Source organism: Anabrus simplex, chromosome 5 (assembly GCF_040414725.1).
Source record: "Anabrus simplex isolate iqAnaSimp1 chromosome 5, ASM4041472v1, whole genome shotgun sequence".
Classification (NCBI taxonomy): domain Eukaryota; kingdom Metazoa; phylum Arthropoda; class Insecta; order Orthoptera; family Tettigoniidae; genus Anabrus; species Anabrus simplex.
This window is the reverse complement of record NC_090269.1, coordinates 285750753-285776243: the sequence shown is the minus strand read 5'-3', so window position 1 is coordinate 285776243 and position 25491 is coordinate 285750753. Positions and strand designations below refer to the sequence as shown.

Sequence of the window (25491 nt, the reverse complement as noted above, 5' to 3'; positions counted from 1 at the left end):
ATTTCGCCTTGGCACCACCCAGAGCACTGTAGCAGCCATGTTAGCCACTCTATAGTCCTCTTTCTAGCTCGTTGGGTACTACTACCGCCGTCTCGATCCTCTTATACTGCCTGCTCTATGCCACTAGTTTAACACAGGAAGGCGCGACTACCAATAGTTCTCCACATCGCCGTAAGAGTGCAGCAGTAGACGCACAATCTTCGCTGTCAGTGTGGGTGTAGCACTGTATTATTGGTGCATGAATGTGTGTGAAAACCTGAGTTATTTTGTATAATGAGTAAACGTGTCTGGTCACTTTCGTTCGTACAAGATGTATTTTGAATAGAACTGTGAAATGAATTAATTATGTTATGTTTATAAATATTTCAAAAGTGATTTTAAGGTGTTGGTACTTGATTCTTTCCGTTCGTGCAAGGTACATTTTTCGTAGAATTGAAACTTCAGATTCTTTCCCCGAAATATTCAACTGTTGTATACCATTTTGTCAATCTCGGCAAGGTTGTTCGCAGCCTGAAAATATACGACTCCATGAAATATCGTCTAGAAGAGAATTGAGAGAAAAGCGGCTGTCGGCTTTGTCTAGGCAAGGACCTAATGAAAGAAGTAATTGGATATCCTCAGATTACTCTCGCATCTATGCCTTTACACCTTATTTCAGAATTTGATGGAGCCTCCGCGGCTCAGGCGGAAGACGCCGGCCTCTCACCGCTGGGTTCTGTGGTTCAAATCCCGGTCACTCCATGTGAGATTTGTGCTGGACAAAGCGGAGGCGGGACAGGTTTTTCTCCGGATACTCCGATTTTCCCTGTCATATTTAATTCCAGAAACACACTCGAATATCATTTCACTTCATCTGTCACTCATTAATCATTGCCCCGGAGGGGTGCGACAGACTTCGCCAGCCGGCACAATTCCTATCCTCCCTGCTAGATGGGGCCTTCATTCATTCCATTCCTGGCCCGGTCGAATGACTGGAAAAAGGCTGCGGATTTTTTTCCAGAAGGTGATTAAAGCCGTGGAGGATAGTGGATTCCTTGTGATAAAAATTTGGACGGACAATCACAAAACGCCTTCATGTTTAGACATTTTGGTCAACCTCAGATATCCAGACGATATTATTCCAATCAAACTAGAAACAGGAAATCAAATCCTAACTTGCGGGTACTAGGTTCGTGTTGTTGAAGAGAGGATGGAGTGTGACATTTGTGTCAGCAACATCTCACTGCCTAGAGCTTCGACACCTCTAAATGGAACTGATTACCGGTATGCATCAGGACAGAGGAGGAGTTTGATACCCAAAACCTAGTTTTGTTGCTCTGGTGAAGCATCTCCAGGAGTTCGTTTAAACTGATGTGCCCTATTGTCGAAGTCCTTCAAGCGTATGAGCGTAATACGAAGACTTGCGACGTCTTCCCTTTCAGAATACCGGGCGAGTTGGCCGTGCGGTTAGGAGCGCGCAGCTATGAGCTTGCATCCGGGAGATAGTGGTTTCGAACCCCACGGTCGGCAAGCCCGAAGTTGGTTTTCCGTGGTTTCCCATTTTCACACCAGGCAAATTCTGGGATGTACCTTAATTAAGGCCACGGCCGCTTCCTTCCCATTCCTATCCCATCATCGCCATTAGACCCACTTGTATCGGTGCGACGTAAAACAAATATTTTAAAAAAACTTTCAGAATGTGTTTTGTTACAGTGTGAGGTCAAAGAACATCAGCAAAATGTTAGTGATATTATCCTAGCCAAGTTCGTAAGACCTCTATTATTTCATATTGCGTTGGCAAGAACACAAAAAGTACGGTACCACTCCAAGCCTTCGTCCAGGAAAATCTTCAAATTGTGCATGAAGAGGCCAACTGCGACATCGTGCAGGTAATATTGCCGATATTTAATGTTACTGATGTAATTTACAAGCTTCAGTGAACATATGACCATACTGCATAGTGTTTTGTAGGCTGTCGTCATTAGAATAAGTTTAGATCATTGTGCGTCCATGTCTGCCATCTAGCGGAGAAATTTTGTCGCAGCGTAGTCGCAAAAAGGCTCGCATAGAGCAGGCAGTATAGGAGGATCGAGAAGGCGGTGGGTACTACATATCTTTATGGTTTCTTGTGTAGATGGTATGTTAATAATCTGTACTGGTAGTTTATGTCTTTATTCTTTGCTATCCGATTTCCCAGTGGTGAAATCACGTGGCAGAGCTAGTAACTTCCAAGAAGTAGATCACTTGGTGACACTTCAATCCTTATACTTTATGGAGTATTACACTACTAGTAGTCACTTCACACAAATACGATGGTGTGGTTCTATTGCGAAGCTTGCTACGACAGAGGAATACTTCTTAAGTGGTGTTTCTGCACATGAGTAACATACTGTGTAGTCCAATAATTTCATCATTTAGGCATTTTTATATACTATTTCTACCTCCACAATTTCACTCCTACTGACCGCTCATCTAGATCTTGCCGATTTCTTCCGCTGGAGGCGCAAAGAGCGACCGTGCAAGTTCCCTATAATGACTGTTCGAAGTAAAAAGTACTACTATAACGACAAAAATGTGTAATTTTGGAGAGAAATCCGTACTTCAGTGTTGGCTACTATTAAATCGGGTCAGGGAGCAGGTCGTTGGTTGATTGGTTGGTTATGCCTGGCATCTGTGTTTCGGTTTGCGATGTTCAAGTTTTCGTTAGGTGATTGACGCTATCTTGGGGGTGATGCTGGAATCGAAAAAAAAAGCTGTGAAATTTTGTGGTTTTATGTGTGCTGTTTAAACACTACTCTTTGTTCCTAAATAAAGCCTATTACTGAACTGTGATTGGATTTATATTGATGTGCAAGTGAGTACCACCACAGGACCAAAGACTTGGTTTTGGGCATTATTTTTGGTGCTTACTAGAGTAAGTCATATATGTTTTCATTTCTTACTACTTTTGTTATTAATTCATTCTAATATTGTACTTTGTGTTGACAGGAACCATTCGTGTTTTTATTTTCATAGCGAAAGTGAGAAATGTTTCTCGTGGGTATGGAATCTGTTGTCCTGAAACAAGTCTATACATTGCGGCGAGGGGAAGGATCACTTAATTCATCTCTTTTATCTTAGATTGATATCAATACCCCAGGATAAAGTATATTTTGTGGATTGAATATGATTTATTTTGACTGTTTCCATTCATTGATATGATCTCGGTTTATCATATTTTCCGACTGTCAAAATGTGCCGGTTTTCTTCATGTGATTTTCGGCGTCTGTTTTCCGCATTTGTTGTCTATTTCTGTCGCTATTTGTGTGCAGAATGCTAGCCAATGGGCTGTTGTTAAACCACGATCGCAACACGTATTTCTGATGTGTTAATAATAATATACTGTAGTTCGCAATGGCCTGCCTTTCCTTTGTTTACCTCACGGCCCTCTGAGATGTTTACCTGAGTGGATGGAGGCGAGACGAGGCGGCTTAATAGATGATAACATTAGTTCAATTTTTTGGTTTCGGCTAATGGAAGTGATCGTTTTCTTGATAATTTCTATTTAATTACATTTTTCAGTAAATCGTATTTAAAATTAAACACTTTTTCCACGTGAAACACACTGTAATTACCGAAAAGGTCTATTAAGAAATTGTGCTGATAATCTTGTTGTCTGTAGTAAAAAGATCTCTGTAATACCCTATGACAGTTCATTGGACTGAGGCTTACTTCTGATTGAATAATAGACTATAAGTTCTACAATAAGAAAGGATCGAACTATATGCTGAAAGATAGTTAAGGGCAGGTCAGCATCTAAGCACTCAATAATTGAAGGCACTGGATTGATGTGTTACTGTTTGTGAAAACCCTACCTGAAACGTTTCAGTGACCGATTTCTTCTAATTATTGACATTTCTTTGGCATGGATGTACAATTCAAATTGTTGAGCTGACCTCTGTTCATAGTTATAAGTTACTTAAATGTAAGAGAGTATTATTGTAAATATTCGGACACTCATTCTGCCATAGGACAGTCGAGTAACAACAGTATTAAAGTTTCTTTATTTAATGTGTCTTCAGTTGCTATACATTTTAAGGAGTTTTTTTTAATGTATTGAAAGCCAATAGTACATAATTTTGGCATTTGAATACCCTGAAAAAAGAGGCTCCTCAGCTGGACTCAAATTGGCTATCTTGGAATCAGAAGTATAACTAACTGAATGTGTTGAATAAAAAATATATAGGCCTAATGCTGTGATTAACAAGATTTTTCAACAGGTTTGCTCATCTGGTAACATGGAAAATGTGAAAATAAACTGATGAATTCCTACTAAAATAGGAAATTCATTTAGCAGAGGACCATGGTGACTGTTGTTTGATAGCCCTTATTACTTTTTCATCAGGCTATAGCAATAGCCATCTTCTCTCTTTTTAATTTTACAACATTAGTAATATGAAATCTGTTGTTAGTACTATAAGACTATAACTGGAAATACTTTGAAAATCAAAGTATACATTATCCCTGTGTAAGTGTGACAAAATAATGAAACATGCTTAAGAATGGCCAGATTCTGAGACTGAGTATGGGCTGACGACCTCGATGTTAGGCCCCTTTAAACAACAAGCAAGCAGAGACTGGGTATTTATTTTTCCTGTATTAATTAAATCGTGAATGGTATGAATAGATCAAATGCTGTACAGAATATAAGATATTACCACTGATTTACATTTATAAAACTGTCTTACAACTTTAATCAGGTAAATAAAATAACAAACTAAAATCAACAGAAACAGGTTTCTAGTAACCATTGCAGTCGTTCTTGTTCTCTTTCTTAGTCCATTTTACCTAAAACATAGTAAATGTAGACTAGAATAAATAATAATCTTATAAAAGAAACTGAAGAGCATAAGAAAATGTAAGGCATAAGAAAAATATATATACATTACCTGGTCACTACACTAAATGCAGTGTGCACAGTGTGGGTGGTCTCAGGGACTGTGTCACAGTGTCTTGTCACAATAGTCATTTTTCCGCGATTGGCAACATGAACTGCACATGCGGGACCACAACTTAGGAAGGTACAACAATGTACAGATTCTGAGATCTTAGCAGTTGGAAAAATGAGAAAACGAGAAATGCCCAGTATTTACTGAAGTGTTGTCGACTATAATTGTGAATGTGTACTGACTGGGTCATCTTAAATTAAATTAGTTTAATAAAATGGTCAGTGTTTTATTTGTTACAAAAGTAATGTCAGAAGTAGGATAGGCACCATGTGTGACACATTGTAATCTTTGTGAATCTGCAGACCAGATACAGCAGGTTTTGAGCACTGTTGGGAGCTCCCCAGTTTTACTCGCTCATCTCTTCTAGGAACGGGTATAGTTTCACATTATTTCTACATGCTTATTTCAATACTGAACATTAGTGAAGTGCTACCCGCTCATCTCTTCTAGGAACGGGTATAGTTTCACATTATTTCTACATGCTTATTTCAATATTGAACATTAGTGAAGTGCTACCCTAACAGGACCAACATAGGTATTTAAGGAGTATCAGATTTTACCTGAAGCTTTCATTGGAGTCTTTTGTGTACATAAACTTTGATGATGATTGAGGGATAAGATATTTTTCTGCAAATTTCATAGAAAATCAGTTTAGTATGCCAGGTAAATATGTGAACAGTTGGCTAATTAGTAGACCTATTCAAGTCCTCCTTCAAAATGTTTTGTTGTACTGATTACCTATGCTTATGGATGTGCTAAGCAAAAAACTAATTCTTTTTTTAATTATACCAAAAGGATTTAGTTTTGTTGCTTGGCATTTTCTTTTGAATTGTCGTTTGATTAATTTTTCTTGTTTGTTTAGAAGCCATAACTTTCAGTGTTGCCTAGTGTGAATTAATAATATATTGTGTCGTTACATGGTAATGCGACTGTTAGCACCCTTGAGGCCCCCTTTACCTGGACCAGATGATCTTCCATAATCTTGGTTGACAGGCTTCACCTTTCACTTCGATGCATGTGCACCACTGTAACTACACAGAGCACTTGCATGTTGTCAGGTTCAAACACACACCTGTTGGCTATCCCTATACGTGATTGCTGTACACATGGCTCAACTCCAGAGAAGACGGGTAACTTGCACAATCAACTCACGTGACTGATCCACTCACTGTACTCTGGCAGTGGTAGACGGATATTTGAAGGGCGGAAAAAGGCCATTCGACACTCCATGTTGTACGATGTCGGCATGTAAAAGATCTCTGGTGACACATTTGGTGTTTACCCAACAAAATTAATTAAATCTCAGCGATAGATGCCCAAGAAAGTTTCAGTTTACTCTGCCATCTAGTAGGCCTAGAGTAAAACAGAATGTCAAAATTGACGAGCAGACAGCCAGATGGCGTCAAATTGAAATGTCTGCATACGGTAGCTAAGGCCATATGATTATTATTATTATTATTATTATTATTATTATTATTATTATTATATGCCTTTGCTGGCAGGACTTAGTGTTTACAGTGCACTATGTCTTATGGCATGGGCTAGAGCAATTTTGTTACTTTCATTGATCTGTCTCTGTCTTATCCTTGGCTTTGACAATATGAAAGTGACCGAGGTATGAGTGATGCTAGTAATGTCATTCCTTATGCAGCCAGTCCCTGCTATGAATGGTGTGAAAACGTTGCTGCAGTATCCAATATTCGGGAGATAGTGGGTTTGAACCCCACTGTCGGCAGCCCTGAAGATGGTTTTCCGTGGTTTCCCATTTTCACACCAGGCAAATGCTGGGGCTATACCTTAATTAAGGCCACGGCCACTTCCTTCCCACTCCTAGCCCTTCCCTGTTCCATTGTCGCCATAAGACCTATCTGTGTCGGTGCGACTTAAAGCAACTTGCAAAAAAAGAAAAAAAAGTTGCTCATAGGGTCGGTTGGTGCATGCATTTCAGTGGGCTTTGTAGACTGATATGTAATAGCAACTTCTGGCTCGGTGAGGAAAGGAACGGGAAACTACCTCACTCCTCATTTCCCTAGTACACCTCTTCAGCATTGCCTAGGCCATCTATGACAGCTGATGGCAGAGCTGTTGAGGATCCAACCAGCCTTAGGGCTGAAGACTGGACGTACATTATTATTATTATTATTATTATTATTATTATTATTATTATTATTGGCATTGGCCAGCCCCATGGTGTAGGGGTAGCGTGCTTGCCTCTTACCCGGAGGCCCCGGGTTTGATTCCCGGCCAGGTCAGGGATTTTTATCTGGACCTGAGGGCTGGTTCGAGGTCCACTGAGCCTACGTGATTAGAATTGAGGAGCTATCTGACGGTGAGGTAGTGGCCCCAGTATAGAAAGCCAAGAATAACGCCAGAGAGGATTCGTCGTGCTGACCACACAACACCTTGTAATCTGCAGGCCTTCGAGCTGAGCAGCGTTCGCTTGGTAGGCCAAGACCCTTCAAGGGCTGTAGTGCCATGGGGTTTTGTTTGGTTTACGATTATTATTATTGTTATTATTATTATTATTATTATTATTATTGTTATTATTGTTAGCTGCATATAAAACTGTGAAAAGCCCTTATTGTAAAAAGTTGTTGAAATTATTATGTCGTCTCGATGATGAGAAATATATAGTCTTATTATGAAGAATCTGTTTGAAGAAATGTTTGTTGGTATTGAGGTACTTGAGAACACATTTAATGGTACAGTTAATTAAAATACGGTGTTAAGATGGAACAAACGATTGACTGATGAGTTGTAAATGTGTGTTGCTCAGGTTAAAATCTACGAAATATAAGGTGGGGGGGAGGGGGAGGAACAAAAATTGTGTACAGGCATATGTTATGAAGTAGGGAAAGAGCCATTACAAAGGACAAAATGCGACTTACTCCTTGAGCTGTGTTGAACTGAATACCGTGATGTAAACAAATGTGTACAACATACAGGAACTACCAGACTACTAAGCAACCCAACTCTTAGCTGTGAGACACTGGAGTAGCCTGTAATTCCTTCACCTTTGTTTATATCATGGTATTCAGTTCCACACGTCTCACTGAGTAAGTCACATTCTGATGTAATGCTCCTTCCCCATATTCTTTTTTTATTTTAATATCTAATCCATCTCTTTTCAGTTTCGACTCGGTTTATTTATAACTAATTAAGTCATTTTATTTTTTGAAGTATAATACTGTTACCATATGTTTTCTTTTTCAGGTAATTTATAAATGTATTACTCAGAATTAGTTTTGGCAGACTAAAGAACCTAGGTAACAGTTATTTTAAAAAAAAAGCCTTCCCCGTTTCATAACTTTTGTTTGTACACAATTCTTATTCCTCTTATTCTCTTTATTTTGTAGATTTTAATTAGATCAACACACATTTTTACCCATCAGCCAATCGTTTGTTCAGTGTTGACATATTTTAATCATTCACACCATCAAATGCATTCTCAAGCCTTCAATACAAACCAACATTTCTCTAAACCAGGGCCTCTCAAACGCCCAAAATCTCACGCGTGCAGAGCGAGGCGCAAGAGCTCCGTGCACTGTGCATCGGTGCCGCTCGGTATGGCTCGGATCAACGCTTCGTCTCTGGGCTACTCGGCTATACTCGGCTCAACTCAGCCAGGATTTGGAGCGCTACGGCGCAAGTGGGGGAGAGGGAGACAGGCGTGGGGAAAGAGAGAGACAGCGCTATTGCTCCAAATCGAGGAGTGGGGGTCTGCACTTTGGTCAACCAAGCCAAGTCGTCTTTTGCACCGTGCCCATTGCATGCACCACGCGCATGCACCCTGAGAGGCCCTGCTCTAAACTGACAGCTTTTTCATAATATGACTATATATTTCTTCCTGTCAAGATGACAAAAGCTGTACAACTTTTTAGAATATGTGTTTTTCATCCTTTCTTACTCAGCTGATTGCTATTTTTTGTTGGAAATTTAGACGATCAAGACAAAAATATTTTAATATGACTACTTTTTATAAAATTTCTCTTTGTTGTTGGGTTTTAATATCTTCGTCACTCATATTAGTTTTATCATTGTAGCATATTTACATTGGCTGAACTAGGCCTAGAAAAGGGCTGAAACATGTACTATTCTTTATTATCATCATCGTTTCCCCTTTTCCAGCTGACACCGGGTTGTTGGCAAATATGGTTCCCCTGCACTTCATCTCCTCTCTTCACCATTCTGCATCCAACTCCATGTACTGTACTTGCCCAGGTTCTGTTGGCCTATGCTGTTCCTCACAAGAGTCTATCCATTGTAATCTTTGTCTTCTTCATCCTCTCTTCCGTCATCTGTCTTTTGAGTGCTTTTCTTGGCAGTGTTTCTTTTCTAATCTGTTTGACATCTCCAAACCACCTCAATCTGCTCTGTTCTAGTTTGTCATCTGGTTTTTGTACATTTAGCTCTTTTTGTGTATCTTCATTTCTATCTTTCCTTGTCTTCTGTAGCATACTCCTCAGATTATTTCATTTCAGCAGCGTGTACTCTACTCTCATCTCTGAGTCATTGTCCAGGTTTCTGCTTCATATATCATTATAGGTAAGTAATATCCCTTGTATATTACTTCTTTAGCCTTCATTGGAACAACTTTGATGGAGTGAATTGTCCGTGAAGTTAGGGTCATGAAGCTATGAGCTTGCATTTGGGAGATAGTGGGTTCGAATCCCACTGTCGGCAGCCCTGCAAATGGTTTACTGCTTTTCTCCCATTTTCACACCAGGCAAATGTTGGGGCCTTAATTAAGGCCACGGTTGCTTCCTTTGCAATCGTGGCTCATTCTTATCCCATTGTTGCCAATATGACCTATCTGAGTCAGTGCGGCGTAAAGAAAAAAATGTTTTTAAAAAATACTTAAAATGTCATCTTTGTTCTATATTAAAGTCTGTACCTGGTGGTAAAAGAGAGACTCCAGTTTTATTCTACTAATTTCTGTATCCAGTCTCCCATTTTCTTTCAGTTCACCTCTAAAGTATTTGAAGTGACCTGTTCATCTCCACAGAAGAGGGTGTGGCATGTTTGCCTGTAAATGTAGATAAAAGTATAATTGACATCATTATTTTATTGACTGCGCGAGTTTGCTGTGCAGTTAGGAGCGCACAACTGTGAGCTTGCATCCGGGAGATAGTGGGTTCAAGCCTCACTGTCGGCAGCCCTGAAAATGGTTTTCCGTGGTTTCCCATTTTCACACCAGGCAAATGCTGGGGCTGTACCTTAATTAAGGCCACAGCCGCTTCCTTTTCATTCCTAGGCCTTTCCTGTCCCATCGTCGCCATAAGACGTATCTGTGTCAGTGCGATGTAAAGCAAAATAGCAAAAAAAAATAATTATTGTCTGGAAAGGCGTGAAAAGTTAAGAGAATTTCAAACTTTACACAACACAGAGAGCAGGAAAATTCTGAAACGTGCCTATGTATGGTTATTGTTGAGAAAGGACTCTTTGGTTACGTTATTCAGAAGCAAAAGGGTTCTCAAATGGGAACTATGAAGACTTACAAAGTGTGCGGATGTGTCTTGTTCGTATGAAAAGGCGAAGCGTTGTAATAAGATTTCACCACACTCCTCAGTCATCAGTTTTACCAAAAATAATTGAAGAGAGAGAGATTTATTAAAGAAATAAATTACCTGCCTTCCAATGAGGGTGACCATTTGGATCTGGAATACAGTTACAATTTCATTGAAGTTTAAAAATATTTTTAAAAAATGGAAATTTAATCGCTAATGCCGTTATCTTCTTTTCTCCAGGGTTAGTAGGGGAGGTATGTAAATCACGTTCTCAGGTATAGATGGAAACGAATGATTTGCAGAGTCCCTCAGTATCTGTATTACTATTTTTTCTAACTAAGAATGAAACTTTCAGATTTTGTAGAAAGGTCGATGTCTGACTAGGGAGGGTGCCTGTTGCTCCGAATAGCAAGCCTCTGGCAATCCACCGATCGATAAGTATCTTATACTTAGATGACAGGTAAGGCAAGCACGGAACATAAATAGCTTGCTTTTCTAGGTCCACATCCCGAGCCTGATTTAGGTCTCTTTCAAAGCGAATGGTGGGTTCTGAGACCATTGCTTTAATGTCCTTTCTGTTGATGTCTATGATGTCATCGGTAGAGATGCAGTGAACCTCCTCGTGTACCTCCAATCCACGCTGTCTCAAGCCTTGAGCAATCGACGTTCTTACACGGTGGTGGCGATTGTTGCGCATTAGGCCAGTGCTCCGTCAGAATCCCAGCACATGTCCAAGGGCTTCTGTCTCGTTGCAGCCATTTTGTGACACTGCAGACCAGGCTTTGTCACAGAAGAACGACTGTTCATGTTTTTTTTTATCGAATTTACATAAATAATTTTGCCCTTTTCTCAAGTTTTATGGCATCTTTAAAAATCCAAATGTAGCTTTTCAGTCACGAATGCTGCACATCCACTTATTGAGGACAGTTTTGCTGATGAAGAACGTGGTGGCAAGGTTTGTGAAACACACGTTATTAAAAACTTCTCCTCTCTCCTTGAGGTGGATTATCATACTTAGCAAATTGAAAGGATGATTGTGATCTGATGATTGAGAGCTTTTCGTTTGCTTTGGTTTGCTGCATGTGAAATCAAGTCAAATCTTGACAGCAAGAGATGTAGCAGTAGCGGTGATTCATCAGCAGATCTGTGATATTTACGGCCACAGTGCTACGAATGAGGGTGTGGCTCGTAAGTGTGCGAGGTTAATCAAGGACCGTTGGGAGAGTGTGGATGACAAACCACATTCTAGTCGGCCATCTCTAATTGCTGATGATTAGAGGCACCTGTTTTTCACAAAGTGTGAAATCATAACATTTTTAGCAAAATTTTACAAATTTGGCTCAAAACACAACACCTTAAAATAATCGCGAAATAATCCATGAAATTATGTGGAATCACTATTTGATCCAAGAAGCATAGTGGAAGGTGATTTAGAAAATGATTATGATTATGGCCATGCGGTTTGGGGTGCGCGGCTGCGAGCTTGCATCTGGGAGATAGTGGGTTTGAATCCCATTGTCTGCAGCCCTGAAGATGGTTTTCTGTGGTTTCGCATTTTCACACCAGGCAAATGCTGGGGTTGTATCTTAATTAAGGCCACGGCCGCTTCCATGCAACTCCTAGGCCTTTCCTATCCCATCGTCGTCAAAAGACTGATCTGTGTCAGTGCGACGTAAAGCCAGCAGCAAAATAAATTGATGAATGCTCTCATCTAATAAAGCAAATTCCCATTATATCAGAACTTTCAACTAGTGTTTAGAGATCTAGTTGGTAGCTCATGTAGAGCAAATAAAGATATTGACGTGACTGCCGTTCTTCATTCCTTGAAATCAGAACGTGGGCATTTTGTGGAAGCTACAGTGATGGCTTTATGGATCCCAGTCAGCGATATTGATAGTGAGTGGTCATTTTCAACGTATTGTAATGTAATACCTGATAGGAAAACAGCTCTGACTCCCAGTAATATCAAACTCATGTTATCTGAGATGTCTTTTTCAGGCTAATGTGTATAATGTACGTTATGTACTTGTTAAATTGGCAAGGTAAGTATCCTTGTTTTGATAAATGTAGTATGGTTTTTCAGCAGAAGACGACTCTCGTGTTCCTTGTACATATATAAATATAAAATATGTTTTACTGCAAATTTGCTAACAACTACCTTTTGGTTTAGGCTACCTTTTATTGCTGTAAAGTGGAAATAAGAAATTAGGAAAATAATCGATGAAATAAAATAAAAATAGTAATAAATATACCGAGGAGACATTTTCAATCACGAAATTAGTCAAAAATTTTTACCACAAATATGTGCCTCTGCTGATGTGAGTGTGTTGGAAACCAAAATTCGTGAAAACCGATGGTTCTGAATTTGCACACTGTCATTGCATTTCCCCACAAGTGTTGAGGTCTGTTTTGTACAAAGTTGTGTCGTGAAATCTCAGACTTCTGAAAGCTGCGCAATCGAGGGGTTTCATAATTGCTAGTGGAGGGGTACAAAATGAAGAAAAGTACCCGTGCTTTGACATTTTTGACCCGGTTCTGCAAGGAAGGGTATGAATTATTATAGGACTACGTCATTTCAGCGAACTAGACATGGGTGTCTCATGTTACACCTGAAACGAAGCAGCAGTCGATAGCATGGTGATACTCGACATATCAAATGCAAGTGACGTTCTGACTGCGATTCTCAACCCGCAAGATTATGGTGTTATGGGATAGGCTTGGTGCTTTGCTGGTGTAGTTCATGCATTAAGGAGCGACAGTCAATGCAGCTTTATATTATCTTCAATCAGTCAAGTGCCCTATCCAAACCAGAATGTTGACGACCTGGTCAGTGCCCCTAGCTTAGGCCAGGCATCCTGAACTGGAGTTTACTTGCAGTAGGGTCACCAGTTCCCTTCTGCTTCTCCTCTAGCCCACAGACCATGGCTATTAATCCTAGTGTTAGCTCAGGGTTACTCACTGTGCCTTGACCTCGGAGTAGAGCCAGACTGACAAGGTACACCCGAGTTGCTGGAGAGGCCTCTGCTTGCTTGCCTGCTTGCTTGTTTGCTTATCGTATGGCTCTTAGTGCCGGGAGTGTCCGAGGACATATTCAGCTCACCTGGTGAAGGTCTTTCTATTTTACGCCCATGGGCGATCTGCATGTCTGAATGTGGGATGATGATGACGAGGTAGGGAGAATGTGGCCTACTCCCATCTAATAACACCAAGGGGTCTACTCAAAGCTTTACGTCGCCATCCGATGGAGGAATCACCATCAACAGTGTCGTGCCCTCACTCCATATGAACACTGCGGAGAGGTTTGGAATTGAATCAAGTTTTTGGCATGCAGTTTAGTGATTAGAAATAGTATACTACCACCTCTCCTCCCCTACAGGCCAACATTCTGTTGGGGAAATTGTTTCGACCAATAGGACTTGAACCGGCTAACCGCGGTGTCAGGCCATTATATCTTCATCAATTTTCATTTCTTTGACTGTGTAGCCAGCCTCTCTGCCTCGGATAGTACATTCGTTTTCTGAGCGAGTGCTCGTGTATGGAGGGGTTTCATCCTTTCCAGTCACAAGTTTCGGGTCATGGCGATGTGATGCATGGCTACTGGGAGAGTAGTCACTGGTGGCCCACCTCCAGATAACAGGTGGTGCCCCCTGGAGTATTAAGCCTTACCTTGGCATGCAGGGCTCTGCTGAGGGTTGGCCATATATTTCCCTAGTTACTCGTGGGACCATAAACGGAAGTGGGTAACAGTTACTTGAGGTTATGATGTTCGATAATGTGCATGTCAAAATCAAGATGCACAAATCCCGGAACCCCTGCTAAGAATAATAACTAAAAAATATGTCATAATGATCCACCTTTTCAATACTATTTATTCAATGTTTACATTTCATTTTTAATCTAGGAACTAGTTTCAGCCTTGGCTGGCCATTATCAGCCTTAGTACATCTAATGACTAAAACAAATGTATAAACATATGCAAGTGACGTTGAAAGATGTTAAAAGCATCTGGGATGAACTATGTGCACAACACGTAAAATATATGATGAAATTAAAATAAGGCTCTAAAATCCTTAGATTCGTTGCATCATATTAAAGTGTTTCATTAGTGCTTCTTGTTAAAATATCATGAAAAACGCTGTTGCTCTGTTGGAAATTGTTAACAAAGATAGCTGGCATGTTCCTAGGTTGCAGCTGGTAGAGATTTGCAGTTCAATGTGGTGTCCATGAAGTTAACCCAAGTCAATGATAGTCAAAAATTAATGAACTAAAAGGAGAGAGAGTGTTACAATCAATTTGATTCCTATGGGAAGAATACTTAACACCCACTCTATTTTCTTTCTGGCCTTTTCCCAGTTACCTGGGGCAGCACTTCGTATGGACTTAGCGTAGTTTTACGGCCGGATGCCTTTCCTAACACCAACCCTGTGTTCAGGGATGCATTCACTGTTGCATGTTTCTGTGGTTGTTTGCAATGTGATGTGTTGTATACATATGAAGGTCCGTATGAATACAAACACAAACCCATAGCCCCTGAGCTACAGGAATTAACAGACACAATTAAAATCTCTAACTCTGCCAGGAATCGTACCAGCGCCCTCTGAACTGAAGGCCATTACGCTGACCCTGCCATGGTGTTATTTATTGTTTTTAGAGGAAGTACAACTGGTTAACCATCCTCTATTAACATTATTTGGAAGAGGCCCAAAGCTCTGAATAATGAAGGTATTATCAAAAGAAAGAGAAGGGCCATGAAACACTAATCATTCAGCCAAACCACCGGAGGGGACAGATAACAACATGCATGATTTATTAAGATTTTGGAAAAAAGAAGCTGTAATTAAGGAACAGGAGTTTTGGTCCATTATTTTGACTTCTTCTTCTTCAGTACGGCCGATCTTCCTGAACTATACAGAGGAACTCGTCTAACACTGCTACCTTGCTTTTGCTGTACTTAGAATTTTCTGTTTTACCTCTGGAGACAGACATACATAACCTGTATATACATAATACATATTGGGGTTACGTGAGTGAACTATGATGTTTCTGACAAGGAAGAAGTGTTCAGAATTTCCTAGAGTCTCTTTTACAAATTTATGCATAAAGTATTATCATATATACGTATTAAATTAGTTGGACTGGTGCTCAAGCCTTTGCCAATAATACAGTACACTAAGATAATTTTCTTACGCCAGGCTGACTAGCTCAGACGGTTGAGGCGCTGGCCTTCTTATCCCAATTGGGCAGGTTCAATCCTGGCTCAGTCCAGTAGTATTTGAAATGCTCAAATACTGTATGTCAGCCTCATGTAGGTAGATTTACTGGCATGTAAAAAACTCTTCGGGACTAAATTCCGGCACCTCAGTGTCTCCGAAAACCATTTAAAAAAATAACATTATTTTCTTTCAGTAAAAAAAGGCGACTGGATTCAAAACTCATGGCCTTCAATTTCAAGACAATCGTGATAAGCATTACACTACAGGCCCACAAGTTTTCAATTGTGAAATTTATGGTACTATTTAACAATGCGGACCCTCAAGTTTGAGTGTATAAGAGTTCCATATTTGTTAATATTATAGGTTTTACATCCCACTAACGTTTCAGTAGAGTATTTGATTGATTTCTTAATGTAGGGGGCATAGAATGTAACCTCAACACAAATGTGAGGTCATGGCTTTCTTTAATAGGCTACTTGCTGTCCTTATCAGTTTTCATGTCATTATCTTCCTGGGTAATTTGTTCAGTGTATAATACTTTTCTTGGAATATAACTGCAATGTAAGATTATTTAGTGACAAACAATGATACCCTATAAACAAGACACCAGTGTGCCAAAAATCATACAAGTGGCAATATGTTATTGAAGAGTTGGTCACACCAAACAATGTAGGTAGCAGCACTATCAACTTTCTCGCTGAAAACCACTAGCTGTCTGGTATTGGTGTACATATTAAAGTATTTGGCTCAGCACAGGGGAACCTACACTCTTCAGCAGTGCACGTGCACATTCTCCCACCTGGATGTCACCCTGTTCAACCGTGCGCTAGTTCCCCTGTTACAGTGGCAGGTACGCGATGAACTCGGGGATAGTAACTACTTCCCAATACTTCTGATGCTACCAAGCGAGTTGGCCATGCAGTTAGGGTCGTGCAGCTTTGGGCTTGCATTCGGGAGATAGTGAGTTTGAATCCCGTCATCAGCCCTGAAGATGGATGGCTGTGGTTTCCCATTTTCACACCAGGCAAATGCTGGGACTGTAGCTTAATTAAGGCCATGGCCGCTACCTTTCCAATCCTAGCCCCTTTCCATTATTCCATCACTAAAAACCTTAAATGTGTTAGTGTGACGTTGAACAAATAGCAAAAAGAAATTCTGACACTCCTGAAGAAAGACAGTCCTAAGTACTGAAGCTCTGGTTACTTCAGTGGGCAAATCAGCCAGAATTTTCAAATCACACAGTGATGGCCAATGCAGTGGGAGTCTGCTAACGACAACATTTGTTCAATTACAATAGGAATTCTGGCTGATGGAGAGGAAACAATACTTTCCTCTTCCTGTATTCCTCGCTGGAAACAAATCCTATGGTGGACTGATGAAATTACAGCAGCTGTATATGATCACTGATGGGCTTTTAAGCATTGTTGTTGGAATCCTACAATGACCAACCATATTGCATTTAAGCACCTTCACACTAAAGCCCATTTCTTGTTTCAAGAGAGTAAGAAAGCTACTTGGGTGGAGTATGTATCTTCAATGATGGCACATAGCCATCAGAAGCGTGGAGAAAACTACCATATTGTTGGAACCCAGAACAGGCTCTCAGTCCCTGGAATGTCCATTAGTAGAGATATAGTTATGATTCCTTCATTCACTGCCGATGACATCTCATCGCATTTTGCAGATACGTACAACTCTGGAAGATCCGACCCTGTATATCTGCCTACTAAGTGTAAGCATCACCTCTCGTTGGCCTCTGTTGCTTCATTTTCCTGTATTGTGCGTTTTACAGAGTGCATTCGCGCTGTGCAGGAACACGGCTCCTGAGCCAGACAAAATCCGTAATCAAATGCTTAAACTTTGGAATGACCAATGTCTCAGGGATATCCTCACCCAATTCAACAGAATATGGAGTGAGGGAGAGTTTCAATCTCAGTGATGTGAGGAAGTTGTAATACAATTCCTGAGCCAGGTAAAGATCCAAAGCTTCTGGATAGTTATAGGCCAGTACACCTAACAATTAGCCTCTGTATGCTATTTGAACGGATGGTGAACCAACGACTGGTGTTGACCTTGGAGGAAAGAGGTCTCCTGATGGTAACTACCACTGTGGGTTCCTTTCTTTTCAGTCTGCCATCTATCATCTGGTTAGACTGGAGAGCACCATTCAGGAGGCCTTTTCTGTGGAAGGAACACCTAGTTGTCATGTTTTTTGACGTGGAAAAGGCTTACTATACTACTTACTACACTACGAACCTTTGTTGAGAACTTCATGTCCCTCCAGTTCTTTAGAGTCTTAGTCGGGAATGCATATTCTCAGTATTACGTTCAAGAAAATGGAGTACCATAGGGATCTGTACTGAGTGCCACACTATTTGCAATCACCATCAGCAGCATAGTTGCCACTGCTAGGCCCGCAGTTGTTCCATCCCTGTATGTAGACGATTTAGCTGTATATTTTAGCTCCGGAAGGATGGCGGTTGTTGAGAGACAGCTAAAAAAACGCTATTAACCAAGTATTTTAGATGGGCGCTACAACACAGGCTTTTGATTTTCAGCTGCGAAACCTTGGTTGTACACCTCTGTTGACATGCATCCCGAACCAGAGTTCCATTTACAAAACAGTGTCGTACAAGTGGTAGACAGCTGAGGGTTTTTGGGTCTCCATTTTGATAAGAGACTAACGTGGCACCACCACATCCATCAGTTAAAGGTTGCCTGCATGAAGAGACTTAAGATGCTTAAGTTTCTTAGCCGCACTTGGTTACCCATGCTTTGCTCATACATATTTACTCGGCTGTAGTGTGGCGTTTGGATCAGTATCAAGGACTATGCTGAAGCTTTTTGACGGTGTGCACCATAGTCATATTAGGCTGGCACCTGGAGCTTGCCATACTAGCATGATTCCCAGCGTACTTTCTGAGTTGGGAGTTCCATTTTTATGAAGAAGGCAGCAGCAGATATTCCTCATGTATGCTACAAAAATTTGTGAAATGCCACAATATCCAAGATATCATTGCCTCTTTAATACCCAATACCAGCAGAGGTACAAAAATCAGCCGAATGCCTATGTCGTGAGTTGGATGTGTCTATCAGTCGTTGTCTGAATGGACCTCTAATGAGGTACCTTCATGGCTAATTCTGTGGCCAGATGTATGTCTAGATCTACTCAAGGTGAACGTGGATGCCTCTGTTCGTCGGAGGTATTTCCAGGACTTCGTTCACCAGTATATGCATGTGCGACTTTTCTGCTTAGACAGTTCAAATTAGGATAAACATTTGGATGCTTTCTCGTCTCCAGTAATGTTAACATGAACATCTCACTTTCTAGTCCCCCCTGTGGGTGGGGGCAGTAGAATATCATCCACGGTGTCCCCTGTGTGTTGTAAGAGGCGACTAAAACAGGACCCGGGAGTTCTTAGATTGGGAGCGTGGGTTGGCGATCATGGGATCCTTAGCCAAGTCCTCGCATTGCTTTCACTTGCTTGTGTCAAGCTCCTCACTTTCATATGCACTATGCGACCTTTGGTCAAGTCTTGCTCTTTTTCTACCCTGGATGGTATCAGGTTTGCGAGACGTAGGGAGTCTTTCATTTTCATGTCCTTTGTGGCCCTTATCTTTCTTTGGCTGATATTTTTATTTTTCAAAGTGTTTTTCCTATGCCCTATTTGCCCAGTTGTACTTCCTCTTAAAACAATAATCACCATCACACTACTGAATTCTCTCATTGGCACTGCCGGTGGCTTCAAGTAGCCTATGCAGTTGTCTTCACGGTATGCAGTAGCCATGTGTCTTGGTAGGTGTGTTATTTACCAATTGATGAGCCCAACTTAGCACACTAGGACAAAACGCTGCAACCAGGAATGACTTAGCTGGAAAATTTATAATATCCAATAACGGACCAACTATATTGGTATTATAAATTTACTCATTCAGGACAAATATTTCAGGTTCCGTATGGGAATCAACATCTACATCAGAGGCCACTTTCTCATGTTTACTGACTCATAAAGTTCTGTGGAACCTGTTTTCCACAACTTCAGCTCGTGCAGCAGATATAATAGGAATAAATTGTGATGGTGCAGCAGATTCATGACCTTGTAGCCAGTCTGTGCGATGCTGACACCAGATTCACTTTCGCTTGGCTTCCAGTCCATGTGGGGATTGCGAGGAACAGACTTGCGTATCAAGGTGCAAAAAAAATGTTGTACTTCTACCACCTGGACCTATGATCATACCTGCTAGGATAGTTGTTCTCAGCTACGTCAAATCATCTTGGTACCCAGGAAATCGGAATGCTTAAACATTTGAACCCCCAACAAGCTGAGAACATTTAAGAAGTCAACCACCGTGTGGTGGTTGTATTCCCAGCCTTCATGGAGAGAGGCCGTAGTTTTGTGTAGGCTGAGGATAGGTCATGGAAGATCTACGCACTCTTGCCTCCTAAACAGGGAAGACTTCCCAGTGTTCCTTGTGGTGCCAAATTCATCATAGCCCACATCCGCATGGAGTACATGGGATCTCTTTGACCTAAGATGGAACTTATACTAGCCGATTATAAGACTACTGCTGAGCTCGTCATTTGCTTATGTATGAGAGTGGATTAATCAAGGGCATATACATTTCAAGTGTTCTGTTACTTACATTCCCTTTTGGAGTGTTTGTGTCCATTTCTCCTTAATAAAATAATTTTTATTTTAAAAATTATTTTTAAATTTCTGTGAATAAATGATTTTTTGTTTCCGTTTAATTTGTTCAGAGAGGATGGTTACCTAGTTGTACTACACAATTCACCACCGCCACCACCACCCTGTACCTTGTTCCTAGAGATAATCTGCTGAAAGGCTTTATGTTGTAATTGTTTTTATTGCCCGCATGGTGGCCATGATAATGAAGCCGTCAAGTCTCTATGGTCTGACACCATGGTTAATAGGTTTGAGTCCTGTTGGTGGGAAAAAGGTAACACCTTCAGGACGTTGGCCAGTAGGGTAGGAGAGGTGCTGGTGTACAATTTTTAATCACTAAATTGCATAACAAAAGCCTGCGTTCAGTTTCGAACCTCTCTGCATTGCTTATATGGAGTGAGGGCATATGACGCTGTTGGTGTTGATTCGTCCATTGTATATGGAGTAAACTAGAGGTATAAAGTAAAGTAAACTCATGACCTCATCTTGAGTTATCAACAGGAGTAGGCTCTGTGCAGACACTGGATTTTACCCTCACCCTACCTCATTATCATTATTTCACACCCAGATGTGCAGCTCGCCCATGGGAACCAGGAGAGCTGAACATCTTTGGACACTCGCTAGAAAAGCCATACATTAAGTAATTTGCTTTTATTGCTGCACTTTGGAATCTGCTTTAAAAATAAAGAAATTTTTTTCCAGAAGATCCTCGTAAGGGGGTGGAAAAAGGTTAACAAGGGGTATAATACCTTTTATGAGGATACGTATATCTCAAAAAGTGAAGATGTTACAGTCATGAAAATTGGTATATGGAATCTCCTTTAAAAATAAAGAAAGACGTATTTTTTTGTTTTTGGAAACTACTCAAGAGGGGGTAAACAGGAGTGACAAAGGGGGAGAATTTTTAAAATGAGTATATCTACAATATATCTCAAAAACATACCATGTTACAGACTTGAAAACTGGTATTTGAAATCTCCTGTGAAAGTAAAGGAACACACATAATTTGTTTTTTAAAAATCCACTTAAGGGGAAGTGTTAAAGGGGGCAAATTTTTTAAATGAGCATATCTACAATATATCTCAAAACTTTACTTTACCGGGCGAGTTGGCCGTGCGCGTAGAGGCGCGCGGCTGTGAGCTTGCATCCGGGAGATAGTAGGTTCGAATCCCACTATCGGCAGCCCTGAAGATGGTTTTCCGTGGTTTCCCATTTTCACACCAGGCAAATGCTGGGGCTGTACCTTAATTAAGGCCACGGCCGCTTCCTTCCAACTCCTAGGCCTTTCCTATCCCATCGTCGCCATCTGTGTCGGTGCGACGTAAAGCCCCTAGCAAAAAAAACTTTACTTATTACAGACGTGAAAATAGTTGTTTTTAATATCTTTAAAAAAGTAACATGATTTTTTCAGAAAAACACTTAATGGGGGGGGGTGGGGTAAAAATGACTGAAAAAGGGGTTTGAATTATTTTTATTAGAACACTGGTATCTCCAAAACTGTAGTGTATCTCAAACTTAACATATTACAGATGATCTGAGGGTGTATTTTACAGGCTCAGTTGACAGTGAACTCTCCAAAATGTAAAACTTTGAATAGTAACTTTCAGTTTGAAACCATAGCAAAGCACGGATATCTCACTAGTGTTAGATAAGATAAGCCAGTCCCTAAACGGAACAACCATTGATGACACAGTGATCATTGAAGAGGACTTTAACTGAAGGACTGACACTGTCAGATGACAAAGATGGTTTTAGATTACCTACGGGATGAAAGTCTGTCATTAATCAATGATATGCAAATGACGACTTATTTTGGTTATAATGATTTTAGTGCCATCGACTTGGTTTTCGCAAACATAAACCAAACCAAACCCCATGGCACTACAGCCCTTGAAGGGCCTTGGCCTACCACACGACCGCTGCTTATCCCAAAGGCCTGCAGATTACGAGGTGTCGTGTGGTCAGCACGACGAATCCTCTAGGCCGTTATTCTTGGCTTCCTAGACCGGGGCCCCCATCTCACCGTCAGATAGCTCCTCAATTCTAATCATGTAGGCTGGGAGGACCTTGAACCAGCTCTCAGGTCCAGGTAAAAATCCCTGACCTGGCCAGGAATCCAACCCGGGGCCTCCGGGTAAGAGGCAAGCACGCTACCCCTACACCACGGGGCCGGCTTTTGCAAACATGAGGAATATAAAAGAAGATTCACCGTGGGCAATGAAAAATATCACAAGGAAACTCCTACCAATTGAAACAGTATTCATTATTAACAGTAAAGATAATTGACCAACTTCTAATAGAACTACAGTCCCAAGGGAAATAAATCCAGTGGCGAATGAAAGACAAGATTGCAGTATTGAAAGAAATAAGGGGGGCTTTAAAATGTCAGCGAATACATTGGAATTATTAATAAAAAGAATCACAAATCATGGAGCCATCTTTCCAAAGGAAATCTACACCTTGGTTTAATACGTCATTTCTTTAATGGGGATTCCCAACATGTCACCAACATTGTCACAAGCATTGAAAGTTGGATCAGATTGATCCGGAATCAAAGAAGCAGTAAGTAGCCTGCGTCTTCCCAAATGATGATTGCCCTGTTAAGAGATACCTAATGATACAACCACATTGTGTGAAATGAAACAAAACCGCTTCAGGCTGCCTGAAGCTGCGTGCTTCAATCAACTAGCCCTCAAAATACCGGAAGCGAATGATGAGAGACCACACTGCCAAGGCAAAACTTTTCGTTTGCTCCAGGCTGCCTCACTTGTGCTGAAGCTACTTGATTGCAGCAAACATAATAAGTCTAGGTAAGCCTTCTGTTCTACACTCTGTGTCCTTGCGAAGACGTAAAAAGCAAATTGCAGTTGATAAGGTTGCAGAACCCATGATAGCCTCTCTACACACAAGAACAAAAACACTGGTATCACCGGAGACAACAGAAAACCCAACTCTTGTTTTTTTGGAAAGTTTAGTTGAAGATGTAGATAAATTTTCTAATGGAAGAAAGCAGCAATTTAAAATTAATGGAAAAAAGCAGCAATTTAAAATAGATGTGATGACACTTCTGAACCACTATCTGGAGGAGCAAGAGCTGTCATCGAATCTTCCACTATCAGATTCTTCTCCTTCCCATCCCTCCTGCTCCTGATACACCCTTCAGCAATTTATCAAATGACACTGAACTGTACGTAACATGATGTACCCATATCGAAAGGAGTAATAAACTAAAGATGTTTACCCCACTACTTGCTCTATTACTCTATCTTGTTCACTTCAGTGTCACAATTAGTTTTTTTCCTTTGGGGCTATGCTTTTCCGAAAATTTGTGTCTTGTTTTGTAATATCGTTCCCAATCAAACTTAGTAAAAGGCCGAAAGTTACAGGGGTCATCTCGTGTAATTAAGAAACTTGTTCTATAGTTCATTTATCAAGGACACTAGCCTATTACTTGTCCGGTCCCGCGGTGTAGGGGGCAACGCGTCCGCCTGTCACCCGGCAGTCCCGAGTTCGATTCCTGGCTGGGTCGGGTTTTTAATTGTAAATTATTAATGTTACCGAGTTTTGGTGGTAGGTAGAGGTGAAAGAAGGTGCGGGCGTGAATGAGTCTCAAACTACGGAATCAAAGTTAATGTAAAATTTAACAAGGTTATATTTTCTTTTCAAAAACAAAGAAATAACAAGTAAGGCAGGTACAAAGTAGCAAATCAAAGGGGAGTCACAATATTCACATAATTTGGGCTTCGAGCCCCGAAAACACAATGCTTGGGCAATCAGCCCAGTTTTACCTCCAAAACACAAGTTTCAACAGAGGGGCAGAAAACCCCATTCATACCTCGGAGCCCTTGCTCCAAATTACACCGATAAGCCTCCACGAGGCATACCACAATTGATTTTTAAAAGAGCCACGCGCTCTCAAATTTAAGCCTTCTCCCAGGCCACACCAAACTCAACCTTCAAGTTGTCCTCAACGGACCTAAACACAGGGGTAAAATACCCAATCTACTGAGGTCTAGGAAATAAAAAAAAGGGTTAATTAAATGACCTCTAAGGTGACAATTTGAGAGGAGGCGAACTTGCACTCCTAATACACTTTGTCTTTAAGACCTATTTTGGCTCTTAGGCCACTGATGCAAGGGCTAATCCCATACTACAGAGGTGACTTAAAAAAGAAATATTTACATTACATTACGGAAGAATTGATTGAGAAAATAAGTTCACCTCAAGACAATGTGAGTGGGAGCTCGAGAGGGTTAGCACTCTCTATCCCAGTATGTCGCTTTACAAGAGAATAGAAGAAAAGAGAAGTTACATTTTAGGAAAAGGTTACATAGGGGAACGCTTAGAACCCGCCCCGAAAGTTAAACTGCTGAGCTAGCAAAGAAAGAATTTATTAATCGGCCATTACCTTATTGTTGACCGCTGCCGAGGAAAGAGGCGCTTCCCGCCTCCTGCTATGTACTTAATACACTGAAAGATGGAACAGAAGTGGCCCGGAGACCCTAAAATCAGCAGTTTAAATACTCTCGCAGAAAGTTCTAGGCGTTAGGGGAAAGAAAACACCCTCCCACAAAGATTTTATTGGGTAGGACCCCGCAACAGATTCAAGTTGGGGAAAGATACACCAGATTGGTCAGAAATTAATTGAAAAAATTCGTGATTGGATACATTCAAAACAAGGGGAAGAAAGAGGTAAATATTGCCAACTTAAACAATGACAGAAAGAAATTTAACAAAGAACAAACTCCTGAAATTAAATTTTCTCCAACAAAATAGTTCTTTGACTCCGCACTAGGGTGCACTATTGTTGATCTTCAGTAGTGTCCTCTAGAAGAGAAAGTTCACACTTCTTAATACAAGCAAGACAAAAGTACGTCGAAAATGACACAGTTCACAAACTCAAAAATTTCCAGGTAGTGACATCTTCTGAGAAATTTGGAAATTAAGACCGTAGATAAAGTTCAGACTTCCTCCAGAAGAGGAGTTTCAACTGGCGCAACTTTTAAATAAACGGTGTGGAGGTGTACCGCCCGGTACAGACCTCCCCCCCCAAAAGTTCCTCCACGGGGTAACACAGAAGAACATAAACTTTTGTTTGAAAATAAGTTCCAAGTTTTGA

At 40.8% G+C, this 25491-nt stretch overlaps 1 protein-coding gene across 12 annotated transcripts in view; it reads left to right on the top strand.

Moving 5' to 3' along the window:
* The first annotated feature begins 2613 nt into the window (after positions 1–2613).
* LOC136873994 (protein bric-a-brac 1) overlaps positions 2614–25491 on the top strand; it is a 477177-nt gene continuing 454299 nt past the window's right edge. For 11 of the 12 annotated variants that reach the window (XR_010860207.2, XR_010860208.2, XM_067147435.2 and 8 more), the window contains exon 1: positions 2614–2833. The gene's annotated coding sequence lies outside the window, so the exon portion shown is untranslated. Of the gene's footprint in view, positions 2894–25491 lie in introns of all 12 variants that reach the window. The other variant, XM_067147428.2, reaches the window with a different exon arrangement.